This window comes from Puma concolor, chromosome B1, assembly GCF_028749965.1.
Source record: "Puma concolor isolate L17-30 chromosome B1, mPumCon1.1.hap2, whole genome shotgun sequence".
Classification (NCBI taxonomy): Eukaryota; Metazoa; Chordata; class Mammalia; order Carnivora; family Felidae; genus Puma; species Puma concolor.
The window spans coordinates 205,884,208-205,900,172 of record NC_141670.1 but is presented as its reverse complement, the minus strand read 5'-3'; the positions used below and the strand labels follow the sequence as shown (position 1 = coordinate 205,900,172).

At 42.5% G+C, this 15,965-nt stretch overlaps 1 protein-coding gene across 11 annotated transcripts in view; it reads left to right on the top strand.

Annotated features, from left to right (window-relative positions):
- Positions 1 to 15,965, top strand: part of ADD1 (adducin 1) — an 86,877-nt gene that overhangs the window by 17,813 nt on the left and 53,099 nt on the right. The window contains exon 1 of one of the 11 annotated variants that reach the window (XM_086705584.1): positions 15,856 to 15,878. The exons of the other annotated variants lie outside the window; for them this stretch is intronic. The gene's annotated coding sequence lies outside the window, so the exon portion shown is untranslated. Of the gene's footprint in view, positions 1 to 15,855; positions 15,879 to 15,965 lie in introns of those variants that run through there. 11 annotated transcript variants of the gene reach the window in all.

Sequence of the window (15,965 nt, the reverse complement as noted above, 5' to 3'; positions counted from 1 at the left end):
CCAGGAGACACAGAATCTTAAGCGGGCACCAGGCTCTGAGCTGTCAGCATAGAGCCTGATGCGGGGCATGAACCCATGAACCGCGAGGTCATGACCTGAGCCAAAATCAGAAACTCAACTGACTGAGCCACCCATGCACCCCGGAATTTGAGATTTAAAAAATTTCTATCCAGAGGTGTGGTTAATATTTATGAATGTTTTTTGTATTCTAGAGAAGAACATATATTCTTGTATGTATGTGTGTAAGTAATCTCTATACTCGATGTGGGGTTCGAACTCACTATCCTGAGATCAACACACTTCCAACTGAGCCAGCCAGGTGCCCCAAGTGTATATTCTTTAATTGTTTTTAGAGAGCAGCGAGGTGCAAAGTTCTGTATATTTCTGGAGATAAACTTGTTGATTATTCTTATTTTCTATTTACTATTCACTGATTTTTGACTTCTTTGCCTATTAATAATTGAGCAATGTTTTAGTTCCCCATTATGATGGTAGATTTGTCAGTTTCTCTCTGAGTTCCAGCAAATTTTGGTTCATATGTCTTGAGACTATTTTATTATTATTTTTAATCTTTCTCTTGAAATGAACTTTTTCTCATTATGGAGTGGCTTTTTCTGTCCCAAGTAAATGCTTTTATTTTCTATGGTCTTTTTTTGGTTTCATATTAACACAGAAACTTCAGTTTTCTTTTGGTTGGTGTTTGCCTGGAATACCTATTTTTATCCATTTACTTGCAAACTTTTATGTTCTGTGCTTATGCTTTATTGATATATTTGTTTTTACTTTATTTTTCCTTTGGTGGATACCATAACAAATTACCTAAAACTTGGTACCTTTAAACAACAGAGATTATTGTTTTGTAGTTCTGGAGGCCAGAAGTCCAAAATCAGTACCATGGAACTGACGTCAAGGTGATGGCAAGGCTGTAACCTCTCTGGAGTTTCTTAGAGGAGAATTTGCTCCTTGCCTCTTCCAGCTTGTGGCTGCGGCTTTCGTTGGCTGTGGCTGCTTTGCTCCAGTTTCTGTGTCTCTGGTTCTGGTCCCACCACCCTCTTGTCTTATAAATCTGTAGTCACATTTCCTTCTGCAGTTCTTTTTGTTGGCAATTGCATTTTGGTAATCCAGGATAATCTCATCATTCCAAATCTTTAATCACATCTCCACAGTCTTTGTCATGTAAAATAACATTTACAGGCTCCTGGGATGAGAACTAATGTCTTTGGTGACCATTATTCAGCCTACCACACTAATTGTAATTTCTGTCTCTTAACTGGCATAATTTAGTACGGTTACGTTTTTGGTGATTCTGATAAATTTGTATTTTTTCTATCATTTCACATTTTGTATTCTTTTTTATTTAACCAGGCAAGCCTTGATTCTAACTTTCTATTTTCATTTTTAAATGTTTGTTTATTTTTGAGAAAGAGAAAGAGAGGGAGAATCCTAAGTAGGCACTGTACTGTCAGCACAGAGCACCACAGCCTCCATCCCACAAACCGTGAGATCGTGACCTGAGCCGAAATCAAGAGTCAGACCCCTTATTGTTTTTGAGACAGAGAGAGAGAGAGAGAGAGAGAGAGAGAGAGAGAGAGCATGAATGGGGAAGGGGCAAAGAGAGAGGGAGACACAGAATCTGAAGCAGGCTCCAGGCTCTGAGCAGTCAGCATAGAGCCTGATGTGGGGCTCGAACTCATGAACCATGAAATCATGACCTGAGCTGAATCCAGACGCTTAACTGACTGAGCCACCCAGGCACCGCCCCCCCCCCCATGGCATTTCTGATTTGTTTTCCCTTGAGATCATTTTTTCTTTTTTAGAAGTTCCTTTTCTGCAGGTCTGTAGATGGTACTGTTGTTTTTGTTTATCTGAAGTGACTATTTTCACACACATTCTTAAGAGATAGTTTTGCTTGTTATACAAATCCAGATTGCCGGTTATTTCCTTTTAGCATTTTGAAGATACTCTATTCCTCCACTTTTGTTGTTTCTGTTACAAGCTTGCCAGTGTCTAATTGTTATTCTTTTGTAGATGATCTTTTTTTTTTTTTTTTTTTGCCTTTGCTATTCTATAGATTCATTACTGTATGTATAAGATATGTATTTTTCTTTATTTTGCTTGGTATTTGGGGATTTGTGTCTTTCAGTTAGGTAAAATTGTTACCCATTCTGTCCTTGGATATTATATTGATGCTTCACTATTCTTTTTGTTCTTGTTTAGTTTTTATTTCATAATCACAAACTTAAATCTAATCCAGCTAGACTTGGAGGTGGGTAAGGATAATAAGGGACCCATAGAACTGCAGCAGAAGCGCAGAGATTATAGGATATTTCAAGCAGATGGGGTGAGGGGGTGCTCTTCTGAGCTACAAGAGGAATGGTGTGGTAGTTAAAAGGTAAAACACAATGGAAATAGTGGTTGTGAATGTGGAATAGTGGTTTAAAACTTAGGAAAGCATATTCAGTATGAGGTGATTGTAAAATGCACACTTTTGAGGGTTAGTGTAGCGAGATGTGTTGGCGTTCCTGGTGTAGGAGGAGCTGGCGCTAGCTTGGCCAGCATGTGAGACTTTGGTAGTAAAGTCACGACTTTGCTCAGTTTTATCATCTGTAAAGTGACTGGATGACTTTTAAATTTCCTTCTGGTGCTAAAAATTTACTCTTCTAAGGTTTTGTCTCATTGCCCTTTTTCCCCCTTTTATTAATAAGCATTGTTTAAGGTCTGTGCTCCAAGTACTGTGTTGGGAATGTCGAAGGTAAAGTGGTATAGTAGCTCCTGCCTTCAGTAAGCGTGCAGTCTCGCTTTTGTATTAAAGATTGACAGCACAGAGCAGTGACGCCCGCTGTCAGGGAACTCTCAGCAGTGCTGAGTTCACTCATTTAATCTTAAACCAGGGAGGTAGATAATGCTGTCATTCTCATTCTACAGATGAAAAAACTACAGCTTACATAGAGAGATGAAGAAACGTGCCCAGGGATGACCAGAGCTAGTACGTGGTGGACTGAGATCGGTATCCAGGTGGTCTGGTCCTGGGGTCTGCACTCTAATGTGAATTCAGTGGGGTTTATAAATCAGTTAGCATTGAGAGGCAAATGGAATTTTGTTGACGACCCAAGCCGGGTTCTTTCTGTACCAGTTTTATCAGATGGATTTTGGAAATACAAACAGCATAGAATACATTGAAGTTCACTTAAATTTGTTCAGTGAAACAGATGGTTAGTTGGCTTATCTTTAGTGCCTCGCCCAGCCTTGTTTTCAGAACCACACCCATCAGTTTCAGTAAGCCACACCAGAATGTTGGTTGAGGGATGGAGTTAAAGTGAGAAATCTCAATTAATTAGTGCTACTGTGTGTTGATACAGATAGAATACGGTAGTTTTTTAGTTAAAATATAAAAAGATAAAATAAGATGAGTTTATAATAGAATTAACTTTTAATTAAAATAATGTGTTTTAACATTTAGTTGGTTAAACCTGATGTTCTTGAAGTTCCGAAGTGAATTTTTTGGCATATTACTTTTGTATTCCCATTAGAAACTAGATAATTAAAATAGTTCCTATTTATCGGGTATCCACTGTGTCAGACATTGTGCTAGATATTTTACATTTATTGTTTCTAATTGCCCCAACAACCTTGGGACATGTGACTTGAGGGTATTTCCTTATAGATGAGGCCACTGAGGTGCAGGTCAGGTGGTGTAGATGGGAGGAAGCGGTGGGGTGCTGTTGCCCCAGAGCTCGCCTGTGTGTCCCTGGCCCTGTCGGGAGGGAACCACACTCATGTGTCTCTGTGGAGAGGCGATTATCGGCGATGAGATAACTGGAAAACATCATTCATGAAAATAAAGTCCAGATGGATTAAGGACACATGTTTATAATTATAGAGACTGTGGGGAAAGCACGATAGCATGTTTATCAGAGATGATTCCTGAAAACTGTCTCGGAACATTTGTGGGACTTGCGTCTGTGAAGGAATGAGGAGTGTCTCTTAAAGAGAAGAGTTCAGAGGGAGAAGTTTGCAGACCTCAGTATACAAAATATTAAAATATTCATTGAAAAATGAAATTATAGAAAGTAATAGTCTGGGGAATCAAATATGACAAAAAGTCAGTAGGTATACTGTTTTTGGTTTTTTTTTAATTTGTAGGAGTAACTACATCAGGAGTTGAGAGGTAGGTGGACAAAGAAATTAATAGACCCTGTGGGAAATTGGAGACGTAAACAAACACAGGGAAGACATTCATCCTCAGGTAGAGGTCAGAGGAATGACAAAGCAGCCACTTCCGATCTACAATCTACCGGAGCGGGGAAATCTCAGTGATCCCTCTGTTTCCTTTTCAGAGTCTGTGAGTCAAAAAGGAAGTAAAACTTAAAAAAAAAAAAATTTTTTTTTTTACATTTTTATTTATTTTTGAGAGACAAGAGAGACAGAGCACAAGTGGGGGAGGGGCAGGGAGAGAAAGAGACACGGAACCTGAAGCAGGCTCCAGGCTCCCAGCTGTCAGCACAGAGCCCGGCGCGGGGCTTGAACCCACAAACTGTGAGATCATGACCTGAGCTGAGGTCGGACGCTTAACCGACTGAGCCACCCAGGCGCCCCTGGAAGTAAAACTTTATATTTAATCCTAACCCATTTGGGGGTCTCTTTTACTGTACACTTTCCATTGTCAGGTTTACCCTTCAAGCAGTTGTTTTAGAGACACAGTTTTTTGCTATTTCATTTGGCAACTGCATTTGAGCTCCCACCCCAAAAACTAGCAGTTTTTGAAGGGGTCACATTTTCTGGGATGTTTATTTAAAAACCTTTTTTTTAAAGAGGTTAGAGTGGGAGAGAGACAAAGCATAAGAGTCTCTTAAAAATGGAGAACAAACTGAGGGTTGATGGGGGGTGGGAGGGAGGGGAGGGTGGGTGATGGGTATTGAAGAGGGCATCTTTTGGGATGAGCACTGGGTGTTGTATGGGGACCAATTTGACAATAAATTTCATATATTAAAAAAAATTAAAAATAAAAAAACTTTTTTTTTTTAAACATTTATTTACTTTTTGAGAGACAGAGACATAGTGTGAATGAGAGAGGGACAGAGAAAGAGGGAGTCACAGATTCCAAAGCAGGCTCCAGGCTCTGAGCTGTCAGCACAGAGCTCCGAGGTGAACTGCGAGATCATGACCTGAACCGAAGCCGGACATTTAACCAACTGAACCACCCAGGCGCCCCTCTGGGATGTTTATTTTATTTGCCATGTTACAATTATTTTGAGAGTACTTTGCATTTAAAAAAAATTTTAATGTTTATTTGTTTGTGAGAGAGCGTGAGTAGGGGAGGAGCAGAGAAAGAGGGAGGAGCATCCGAAGCAGGCTCCAGGCTCTGAGCTGTTGGCACAAACAGCTGCTTGTGCCAACAGCTCAGAGCCTGATGTGGGGCTCAAACTCATAAACTGAGAGACCATGACCTGAGCTGAAGTCACTTAACCGACTGAGCCATCTAGGTGCCCCAAGAGTGCCTTGCATTTTTACTGGCTTGTTAAAATAGGCTGTAGTTTTTCAGAAGGGTTCTGAACTGTTGTGTGGAAATAATTTTGAAGTATAGTATGCCATGCTTTTGGGACCTGAATAGAATTGCCTCCCCTAAGTAAACAGAACATTGCTATTCATTTGAAGCTTGGATCTGAACACTTTGGTGGGTTGTTTCTATTTTATATAACCACAAGAAGAACAGGCTGTGAAACCAAGGCTCAAGATTTTCCTAGACACAGTATAAAATACTTGGGAAAGAATGAATTATTTGCTCATTTCAAAGCTGGGTTGTTTAGGTTAAAAGTGCTAGTATTATTCAGGTATTAAATGAAATGGGATGAATGAAAGGGATAAACTTTGTTTTCTCCTTTGAAAAGAGCAATTGGCTTCTGCTGGGCTTAAACAGGATCTCCTATGGGGATATACTATTAATGTTCACCCTGTATCTTGCATTTCTTCTACAGTTCCAATGGCCACTTAACATGTCTGGGTAAAATCAACAGTAAGTGGTTTCCAGAATGTGACTCTTTTCGACTGTCCTCCAAGTTGTTTTTTCCCTTGAATTAAAAAGGTTTTATTTCTAAAATTTTAATCAATAGCCACATGATTTTAAGGTTTCATTCATTCATTCATTAAAGTAGGCTCCACACCCATCGTGGGGCTTGAACTCACAACCCTGAGATCAAGAGTCACGGATGTGCCCTACCAACCGAGCCAGCCAGGTGCCCATGATTTTAAGGTTTTAAAAGCACCTATGCAGGGGTGCCTGGGTGGCTCAGTCGGTTAAGCGTCCGACTTCAGCTCAGGTCACGATCTCGCGGTCCGTGAGTTCGAGCCCCGCGTCGGGCTCTGGGCTGATGGCTCAGAGCCTGGAGCCTGTTTCCGATTCTGTGTCTCCCTCTCTCTCTGCCCCTCCCCTGTTCATGCTCTGTCTCTCTCTGTCTCAAAAATAAATAAACGTTAAAAAAAAAATAAATAAAAGCACCTATGCATATACAGATATTAAATAGTTCTTGTTTTTAGCCATTTTGTTTTCATTTTTAACCCAAAGGGGTATGCAAAGATTACAGGGTTTCCTTCAATCCCAACATATTTAGTACTTTTTAAAATAAGGGGTTTATATTTGAGAGCTGTTGACATTCATTTACATACATAAATGATTCTAGAGAATTTTAACTACCAAAGGTTGATTTGTTCAGTATTTATTAGTATTAAGTATGTTTTATTATATTTGAGGGTTTTGAAAACCGGCAATTTTATTAATCAAAATATTCAGTTAACTAGATCTTTCTGTTTAATAGCCACATCTGTCTACTCAGTAACTTTAGGGAGTTCCTCTGGTATTCATTCCTCTGAAAGTCTGGATCTGGCTTGGTGGGTGCGATATGAACAATGATGCCGTCTGTGACCGAGGGTCGGTGTTTTCAGGCACCAGCTGTCATGATTACACTGGCAGGTGCACGGGACTGCATCAAACAGACATCGTGTTGAGCATGTCATGTTCACTCAACAATTGTGCGAGGTGGATATTATTATTGACCCCCTTCTAACCATAAAAAAACTGAGATACAAATAGTGAGCTTGGCCAGGATACCCTCTTAGTAGTATCTGGGCTGGAGTTTGAACCCTGGCGACAGTCCTCCCTTCTTCCCATTAAGCGTCGCTGTCCTCGCCACAGTTGTGGGACCTGAGGGTTGTCCACTCACAGTCTTTCTTACCATATACTGCCTCCCTTAGAATATTGATTCCAGGCAGATTCCAGGTGGAGAACAGAGCTGTGGGATCACACAGAGCTAGCCGAGCAAACAGCCTGTTCTTATTTCAGCCAACAGATACTAGGGGTTGTGGAGTGAAGGAGCGGATGACAGAGACTCTGTGTAGCCATGTTGGCCTCTGTCACTGTTGTGTACTTGTCACAGATGCAGTGATATTTTGTGCACGCCGTTTGAATAACTTGAAGTGTTGCCCGTGTCTTACATACTGCTCTTAAGATCATTTTTATGACTAAATACTTCTCCATCCTACTCCTCTGTAACTATTAAACTCTTCCCCCTGATACCGATTAATGTACTTTTTGGGGGAAACATTCTCATGCTAGTGTTGTTAGACGGTCCTTCCTAATGTGTTTAACTAGGTTGCAGAGTGGGTTTTTTCTTCCTCATCACATCTGTATAGAATTTTCTATACTTACACGTGTCTGGCCAACCTGTGCCTCCTATCTTGCTCGGCTGGATCTTATGCAGTGTTTATGAGCCTCACTGTATTACCATGCACACTTAGTTGTGAAGTCTGGAATTCTTTCTTATTTTCCGGCCTCTGGGAGTTACACTTGCTTGAATCTTCAAATCTAGTCAGCTAGAGACACATAGGGCTCCTGGCCTTGCTTTGTATACCGACTTTGGGAATTGACGTAATTCTTGGAAATGTAAAACCCAGGCACCTCAAAACACAAAACCCAATTTGATATACAGATTGTCCACTTGCTGTCCTTGTGAGTGGCAGGCGGAGATTTGGAGCCTGTTTAGTTAGCTGCTTGCGTCCCCAGAGTCTCTTGAGTCATATGTCAGTTGTGATTAAATGAAGCAAGGTGATGGCTTTTCTTACAGTCAGATGCTCTAGCATCCAAATGCTTATATTAGCATTACCAGTCCAGAATGTTAGATTGGACATGTCTGTCTGTCTGTCTCTCCCCCTATATTTATGTGTATAAAGTGTGAGTCTGTAATACAGGAGTAAACGGTACAGATGAGCCTCTTGCCCTATTGGGTTTATATTCTAATAGCGAGATAGGAATACTAATTTCTGACAGTGATACTAATAACAAACATTTGAATACTTCCTATGTGTCAGATACTTGTTTCCAAGCATTTTACATGCATTGAGGTGGTACTGTTGTTAAGCCTTATTATTTCACATGTGGGAAATGAGGCCGAAGAAGTTAAGAAATTTTCCCAAGCATACAGAGTCGGTAATACTCAGTCGGCTGAGCTGGAATTTGAACTCAAGCAGTCTGGCTCCAGAGTCTGTGCTCTGAAAGTGGTGATGAGTGCATTGAAGGCAAAGAAAACCCAGGGTGATTTGAGAGAGGTGAGAGTAGGGGCTACTCTAGGGTGGGCAGGGAAACTAATCTCAAAATTTATAGGTGAAATTTGACCCAAAACTTGCTCCTAAAATAAGGAGTAAGACACTCAGCGAAGCTGGAATAAGTTTGTTGTGGGCAGAGAGAAGGTAAGTGTAAAGCTGTCAGGCAGGAAGGGGTTGGGTGTGTTTGTGGACAGAAGAGAGGCTAACGTGTCTGGGACATCACGGCAGAGAGATGGCTAGGGGCCAACCTTGGAGGGTCCCTGCCGGCTCTGGTCAGGATTTCAGATTTTATTCCAGGGGCTGTGGGAAGCCATTGGTGGGTATTAAGCAGGGGCAGGACATGGTTTGATTATATTTTTATGAAGAACAAGTTACAGGAGTTTGAGGGTAGAAGCAGGGAGACAAGACTAGGGGAAGATTAAGAGTCCTGTTTGGGACAAGTTGAGGTTGAGTGGACCTTTTCGTGTCTTTGTTTGCTTATTTACCAGAATGTAAATGAAATATTTTAATGCTTAAAGAAAATGATGAGAAACAGACTGTTTTATCCCCAGGCAAATGCCGGTCCTCATTCCTGGCCTTGGCTCTGGCTATCCCTGTGCCTGGAGTGTCTGGATGCCCTCACCATTATGGTGAGGGTGAGGTCACCTTCTCCAGAGTCCTCTTCCGCCCTCCTCCTTAATGTTGGACCTGCTCCCCACCTCCTTGTCCTCTTGGCCCCCTCCCGTAGCACTTCTCCCCTTCAAATGCACCATGCCACTTACTCATCGTGCCAACTGCCTGGCCCCTCTGCCAGAGTCTGTCACTTCTGTCTGCGGGCTAAGTGCAGAGCCTTTTCAAGTTGGGATTGTCCCCTCCACTGCAGTAATGTCTTGTCTATTGAAATGGCACCATTTTGAAAAGTAAAAACTGATGAAGGTATGCAGTTTGAGGCATAATTTTCCTTTGTCTGAATTTGGTTTTGACCTCTTTTTGGTTTATAGTTATTAAGGCTTTTCGTAATTTCCCCTTTCAGATATCATCCAGAATTTTTAAAGACTTCAGAGGTTTTTGGATGTTAACATAGTGATAGTGATAATGAGAAATAAATTATGTGTGTACGTGTGTGTCCCAGGTGAGTCCAGTAATCATAGCTGCTTGTTAATGTGCGTGCCCTGTCTGCCAAACACTGCTAAATGCTTTCCAGACAGCATTTCGGATTCTTACAATATCCCTCAAGGTTTCCATCACCACATCCAGTTTATAGATGAGGAAACTGAGTCCCAGAGAGAAGTTAAAGCAGCTTGTTCAGGATTACACAATTCGTAACTCTCACTTGGCCTTGATTGACTCTAGACATACACTAGGCTGCTGCTCTCTGCCAGTGATTCCCTGTGTGCCGAGTCTTCTACTTTTCTGATCCTCAGGTTTCCTGCTTTTAAAATGAAGGGGTCAGGGGCACCTGGGTGGCTCAGTTGGTTGACTGAGGTCAGGTCATGATCTCACGGTTCGTGAGTTTGAGCCCCGCGTCGGGCTCTGTGCTGACAGCTCGGAGCCTGGAGCCTGCTTCAGATTCTGTGTCTCCCTCTGTCTCTCTGCCCCTCCCCCCATTCATGCTCGGTTTCCCTCTGTCTCTCAAAAATGAATAAACAAAAAAAAATTTTATAAAACAAAGGGGTCAGAGTTAAGGGGTCTACTGCAGAGACCTTTACAACATTGAGTCAGAAAGGCTGTAAGTTCCTCATGTCTGCTGTGCTGCCTACTAACTCCTCAGGTTAACACACTTAAGGATGACCTCCTGTGCCCCAGACAGCAGGGCGAGATGCTGTTAGACCACGAAAATTCATAAAGCCTGGTCTGTCTCTCCCCATTAGCAAGCTGGACCATGTCCCCTAATAGCTACAGACTTCAAGGCCAGTGCGATTAGTGGCCTGTTCTTTAGCGCTAAGCCTTGCCTGTCATTCTCTAACACTGAAGAGCATTTTATTTGCTTCCTTAGAGAAGGAAGTGACCTTTGGTACTTGTAGGGCAGGAACTCCAGTGCTTTGGGCAAGATGGAAGTCATGGCTGCAAACTAGAGCCAATGTGGGTTTAAATAAATACTCCCGTTTTAATCAGCCACTACTGATGTAAAGAAGTATTGGGTTATAAATTATTCTGATATTTATATCATTTTGGAGGAGAGACTGGGAGGGGCTCGTTTAACCTTCTACATTATCAACTCTTGCAGTCTCTACTTAGGATGAGACAGTCTCTTAGCACCTACATTTTATCACCTATAAAATCAGGAAAGGGCCACCCTACTAAAACATCTAACAATATATATTAAACTATAAGCTGTAAACAAATGTTTGGTATCATGCTGCTGGAAATACAATGTACTGTGTATTCTGTTCATTTTATACCTTCAGTGATGCTTATTATTTATGTTCTTCATGGTGTTATGTCTTAAAATTTTTCTTTTTTTAATAAATTATACTTTATCAAAAAAATTATTTTAAATGTTTATTTTTGAAAGCAAGAGATAGAGTGCAAGGTGGGGGAGGGTGGGCAGAGAGGGAGACACAGAATCCGAAGCAGGCTCCAGGCCCCGAGCTGTCAGCACAGAGCCTGATGTGGGGCTCGAACCCACAAACCATGAGATCATGACCTGAGCCGAAGTCAGACACTTAACTGACTGAGCCATCCAGATGCCCCTATAAATTACACTTCAAAAAAAAAAAAAAAATCTATCTATCTATATCTATCTATCTATCTCTATATATATATGAACAGTAAAGACTCTCCTGGCCATCTCTGTCCTCCATCTATCCAGATCCTTCTCACTTCTCACAAGAAAACCACCATTTTAAGTTTCTTGTATATTCTTCTTTCATTTCTTTATGCAAATACAAGCAAGTACAGATATTTTTCTTACCCCTCCTCTCCCTCATGAAAAGCCACCACACATATATCATTCTTTGTATTTTGCTTTTTGCACCTGACAGTATATCCTTATTTTTGTGAGAACTAGACCATCAAAAAACTTGTGTGCTCATAAGTATAGCATAAAAGGGTTTTCGTTCTCCGTCAGCAGGCATAGTTACTTTTCAGAGAATATACTTTTGGCAGAATTTTACTTAGGCTTATGCTTGTGATTTTAAGTACTTCCTGACCAGCTCCAAAGAGAAAAACCTGGCCCTGTTTTCAGAAGTCCCAGAGTTAATGAAGGAGCCTGCAGCTCGACCTTCGCGTGTGTGGAATATGCATTTCTTAGTGCACTTGGCAACGTGCCCTCTGTCTTTTAGCCCTGGTTGACTATCTTCAAAGCTTCTGTTTAGCATTTGTCTTCCACAGGAACCAGTTACTTCACAAATAGGAACATTTAGTGACTGACCATTACATTCTGAAAACACTGTTTTTGTGGTCGGTATTTTTAATCTTCTGTATGACCCTGCCAGACTTCCTCACCTTCTCCCTCCCCCCAGAAAAAGAAACAGAAACCCAGCTCAGACCCTTACTTTGTAAGTCACTGTCATAGAATGAAATCCAGGAAGAGTCTTGTTTCAGTAAAACAGTAAATTTTGGAAGAGTCCATTGCTTCAGTAAAAATATAGTGAAAACTAAAAATAGTAATTGAAGGACAGTAATGGGATCGTGAAGGAGCAAAAATAGAGACAGTCGTTGGCACTATCGGAGGATGAAGTTGAGTTATGCCCTTGATTATATATGGTGGTTCAGGGCATGTGGCTTAGAATGTGTGGATCAGTAGAGGAATGGCAATGGAGACTGTCCCGTGGAGTGGGGGTTATTTGTTGAATTGTGAGGTACCATATGTAAAGTTTTTTCTCCCAGATTCCTCTCTTGAAATCTGAATTGCAGTTTCCTTTGTGGAACTTTTTTTCTTTTCTTTCTTTCTTTTTTTTTTAATTAAAAAATTTTAAACATTTGTTTATTTTTGAGAGACAGAGTGTGAGCAGGGGAGGAACAGGGAGGGAGACACAGAATCCGAAGCAGGCTCCAGACTCTGAGCTGTCAGCACAGAGCCTGATGCGGGGCTCGAACCCACGAACTGTGAGATCATGACCTGAGCCAAAGTCGGAAGCTCAACCCACTGAGCCACCCAGGCATGCCATGTGGAATTTTTTCTTGAAAAACATTTGTTTGGGGCGCCTAGCTGGCTCAGTGGGTGGAACTTACAACTCTTGATCTTGGGGTTCTGAGTTTGAGCCCCATGTTGGGGATAGAGATTACTCAAAAAATAGAATCTTAAAAAAAAAAAAGAAAAGCCCTTGTTTGAGAGTAAACTGATCAATATGAGCTCATGTGCCATCTGAAAGTGCTGGATGTCACTTGATAATTTTTTTGGACGAAAGGAAATTTTGTGAAATCAGCAATGGAGGATGACTTTGTATTTCTTCACCGTCCATGCACTTAACCGATCTTCAGGTCTGTTCTGTGCTAAATGGTGGGGAGAGAGTGCCCTGCTTTCCTGCTCTTGGCCAGTGTTCCACTTTCGACTTCTTGTACAGCAGTTGAGGGATGAGCTTGGCGTTTGGAGCGAGTGGTCTTGGGTCCGTGGCCTGACTTGGCCCTTTATTCATCTTGAGGCCTCAGGAACTTGAAACTCAGAGTCCGTTTTCCACCTGCAAATGGGTTGTTAAGTAGACAGAGCTGGGTGGGAGCTTGGTGCTCTGCAGGGGCCTTTGGCACGCTGCCATAAAGTTCCTGTGCTGGGCTCTCTCCTACGTCCCTTGCATTTCCTAGTTGTTTTCTCCTCAGCTGGATTGAGAGCAGTTAGGTGTGGAGTTCGAGAGTCCTAGAAATGGTAATTATTTCTCTGTAGCATTTTCTCATTTTTTCCCCCAAGGTGCTCTAGGCTGCATTGTCTCATTTGATTCATTACGTTAGGGAGATCTTTCTACTTTATGGATGAAGACTTGGTCCTTGTTGAAGTTCTGCAGTGGAAGTAGTGGGACTGACCACTGGGGTCTGACCCAGGGGCTTGTCCACCGCCTCGCACTAACCCCTGGACTGGAGGGTCCTGTCGTCAGCACATGTGGACAGGCTCCAAACTGTAGTCTTATTTCCAAATTCTTGCTTTTCCATTTATGGCTATGCACCCTTAAACAAGCAACTCGACTCTGTGATAGTACACCATAGGGTTGATTAAAAAACTGTAGTTAGGGGCGCCCGGGCGGCTCAGTCGGTTAAGCGTCTGACTCTTGATTTTGGCAGGTCATGATCTCACAGTGGTGGGATTGAGCCCCTCGTCGAGCTCCGTGCTGAGCATGGGGCCTGCTTAAGATTCTCTGCCCCTCTTCCCTGCTAGCTCTCCCCCCCCCCCGCCCCACTGCAAATGAATAAACATTAAAAAAGAGAGAAACCTTTTAAAAAAAACAGTTAAAAGAACAACAGCAGGTATATGACTGAATGCAAAAACTAAACTGTGGAAGATTTAGGCTGGGGACTTGTTAATTAACCATTCATCCTAAGGGAGAGAGGACATAAGAGGACCCACCCAGGTTATCACTTCCTGATTAAAAGGAGCATAAGTGTGGGCCACAAGGCTGGGAAGCAATGTTTTGATTCAGTTTGACTTTTTATTTTTTCTTTCTTTTCTGATTGGATCTGTGCTGGGACAACATATGGGTGGGGAGGTTAGTGTGTGGTGTTGTTAGGAGCAGGCGCTTTGGAGCCAGGCAGCTGGAGTTCAGATGCTACCCCTCGTGTTGGCTGCTCACTGCTTTGTGCCTCAGTTATCTTATCTGTGGGAAAACATGAGTTAATGCGTATACAACTGAGTTTTAAATCAGCACTTAACCAAATAGTAAGCAGCGATTATTTTAAAGGGGACTTTGGAGCAGTTTCATCGGCAAGGGAACATCCGGAGACACAGGAATAGAAATGATCCGATCAGAGTAATTAAAGGCTTGTACTTAGCTTTGAGGCCCCAAGCAGGGCAGGACACTCAGCCTGAACCTGTGAAGAAGAATCTTACACAGAAGGTGGGTGTTTGCCCTCGAGGGGAGGTGGAGAAAGAGGCTGGTACTGTGAGCAGTGAGGGCTTCTAACTGATTCTGGTTGTGTTCTGTTTGATTTGGGAGAGGGCTCCAATGTTGGACTCCCTCCTGCCAGTCGGTATTAGGGACTCCTCTTTTGACTGGCATAGCACCCCTTCCAGACTTGTAGGTTTCTAAGAACTTATCATGAATTTTTGGCCACGGTTTTTGCGTCTCTTCTGCTTTCCCAGCCCAGGCACTGGACAGGGTGTGGACTATCCATGCAGCACTGTCCCAGCCCTTTGTCTGAGCTTAGCCATCAGTGTCCGCTCCTCCTGTTTAAAAGCTTGTCACTCTTTGGGGGTGCCTGGGTGGCTCAGTTGGTTAAGCAACCGGCTCCCGGTTTCAGCTCAGGTCACAGCCTCTTGGTTCATGAGTTTGAGCCTTGAGTTAGGCTCTGTGCTGACAATGCAGAGCCTGCTTGGGATTCTCTCTCTCTTTCCCTCTCTCTCTGCCCCTCCCCCTGCTCGATCTCGATCTCTCTCTCTCTCTCTCTTTCAAAATAAATAAATAAACTTAAAAAAAAAATGCTGTCACTTTTTCCAGCAAAGACTACACATTTTTTTTAAGCTTTTTTCCCCTATGGATTTATTGAAATACAATTGACAACATTGTAATACATTTATTTTTTAAAGTTTTTTTTTTTTTGAGAGAGAGAGTGAGAGAGTGCACACAAATTGGGGAGGGCAGAGAGACAGAGGGAGAGGGAGAATCCCAAGCAGGCTCCGCACTGTCAGCGCCCCCCGACGTGGGGGATCAAACTCATGAACCTCGAGATCATGACCTGAGCTGAAGTCAAGAGTTGGACGCTTAACTGACTGAGCCACCCAGGTGCCCCTCAAAACTGTGATATATTTAAGTGTACATTGTGATGACTTGATATGTGTAAACGCTGTGAAATGATTCTCACAATCAGATTCACATCTCCGTCACTTCTCACAGCTACGTGTTTTGTTCTTGTTTTGTTGGGGGGCGATTCTGCCACCTGTTCCATTGAGTGTGTCCTGATGATGCAGTTTCATTCTGGGCACAAACCTCACAGAGCCCTTCCCGAGAAGTTAGGGTGTCTCTTGCAGCAGATACTCTACTGCAAGAACAAACAGGGTCTCTCTTGAGTCCCTACTGTATGCGAAACACTCTCCCAGGGCTTGTTTACAAAAGTGAACTAGAGATTGAGTGTCTCTGTTCTTTATGGGCCCACCGACTGGTGATGGAGCAAGCACTCATACAGATAATTTGGTCCTGTTTGAAAGTGGCCGAACAGAGGTGAGTGTAAAGTTCCTTGGAGCCCTGGAGGCCAAGTGCCAAGCTCAGAGGCTTGGGAACACTTCACAGAGCAGGATATATTTGAGT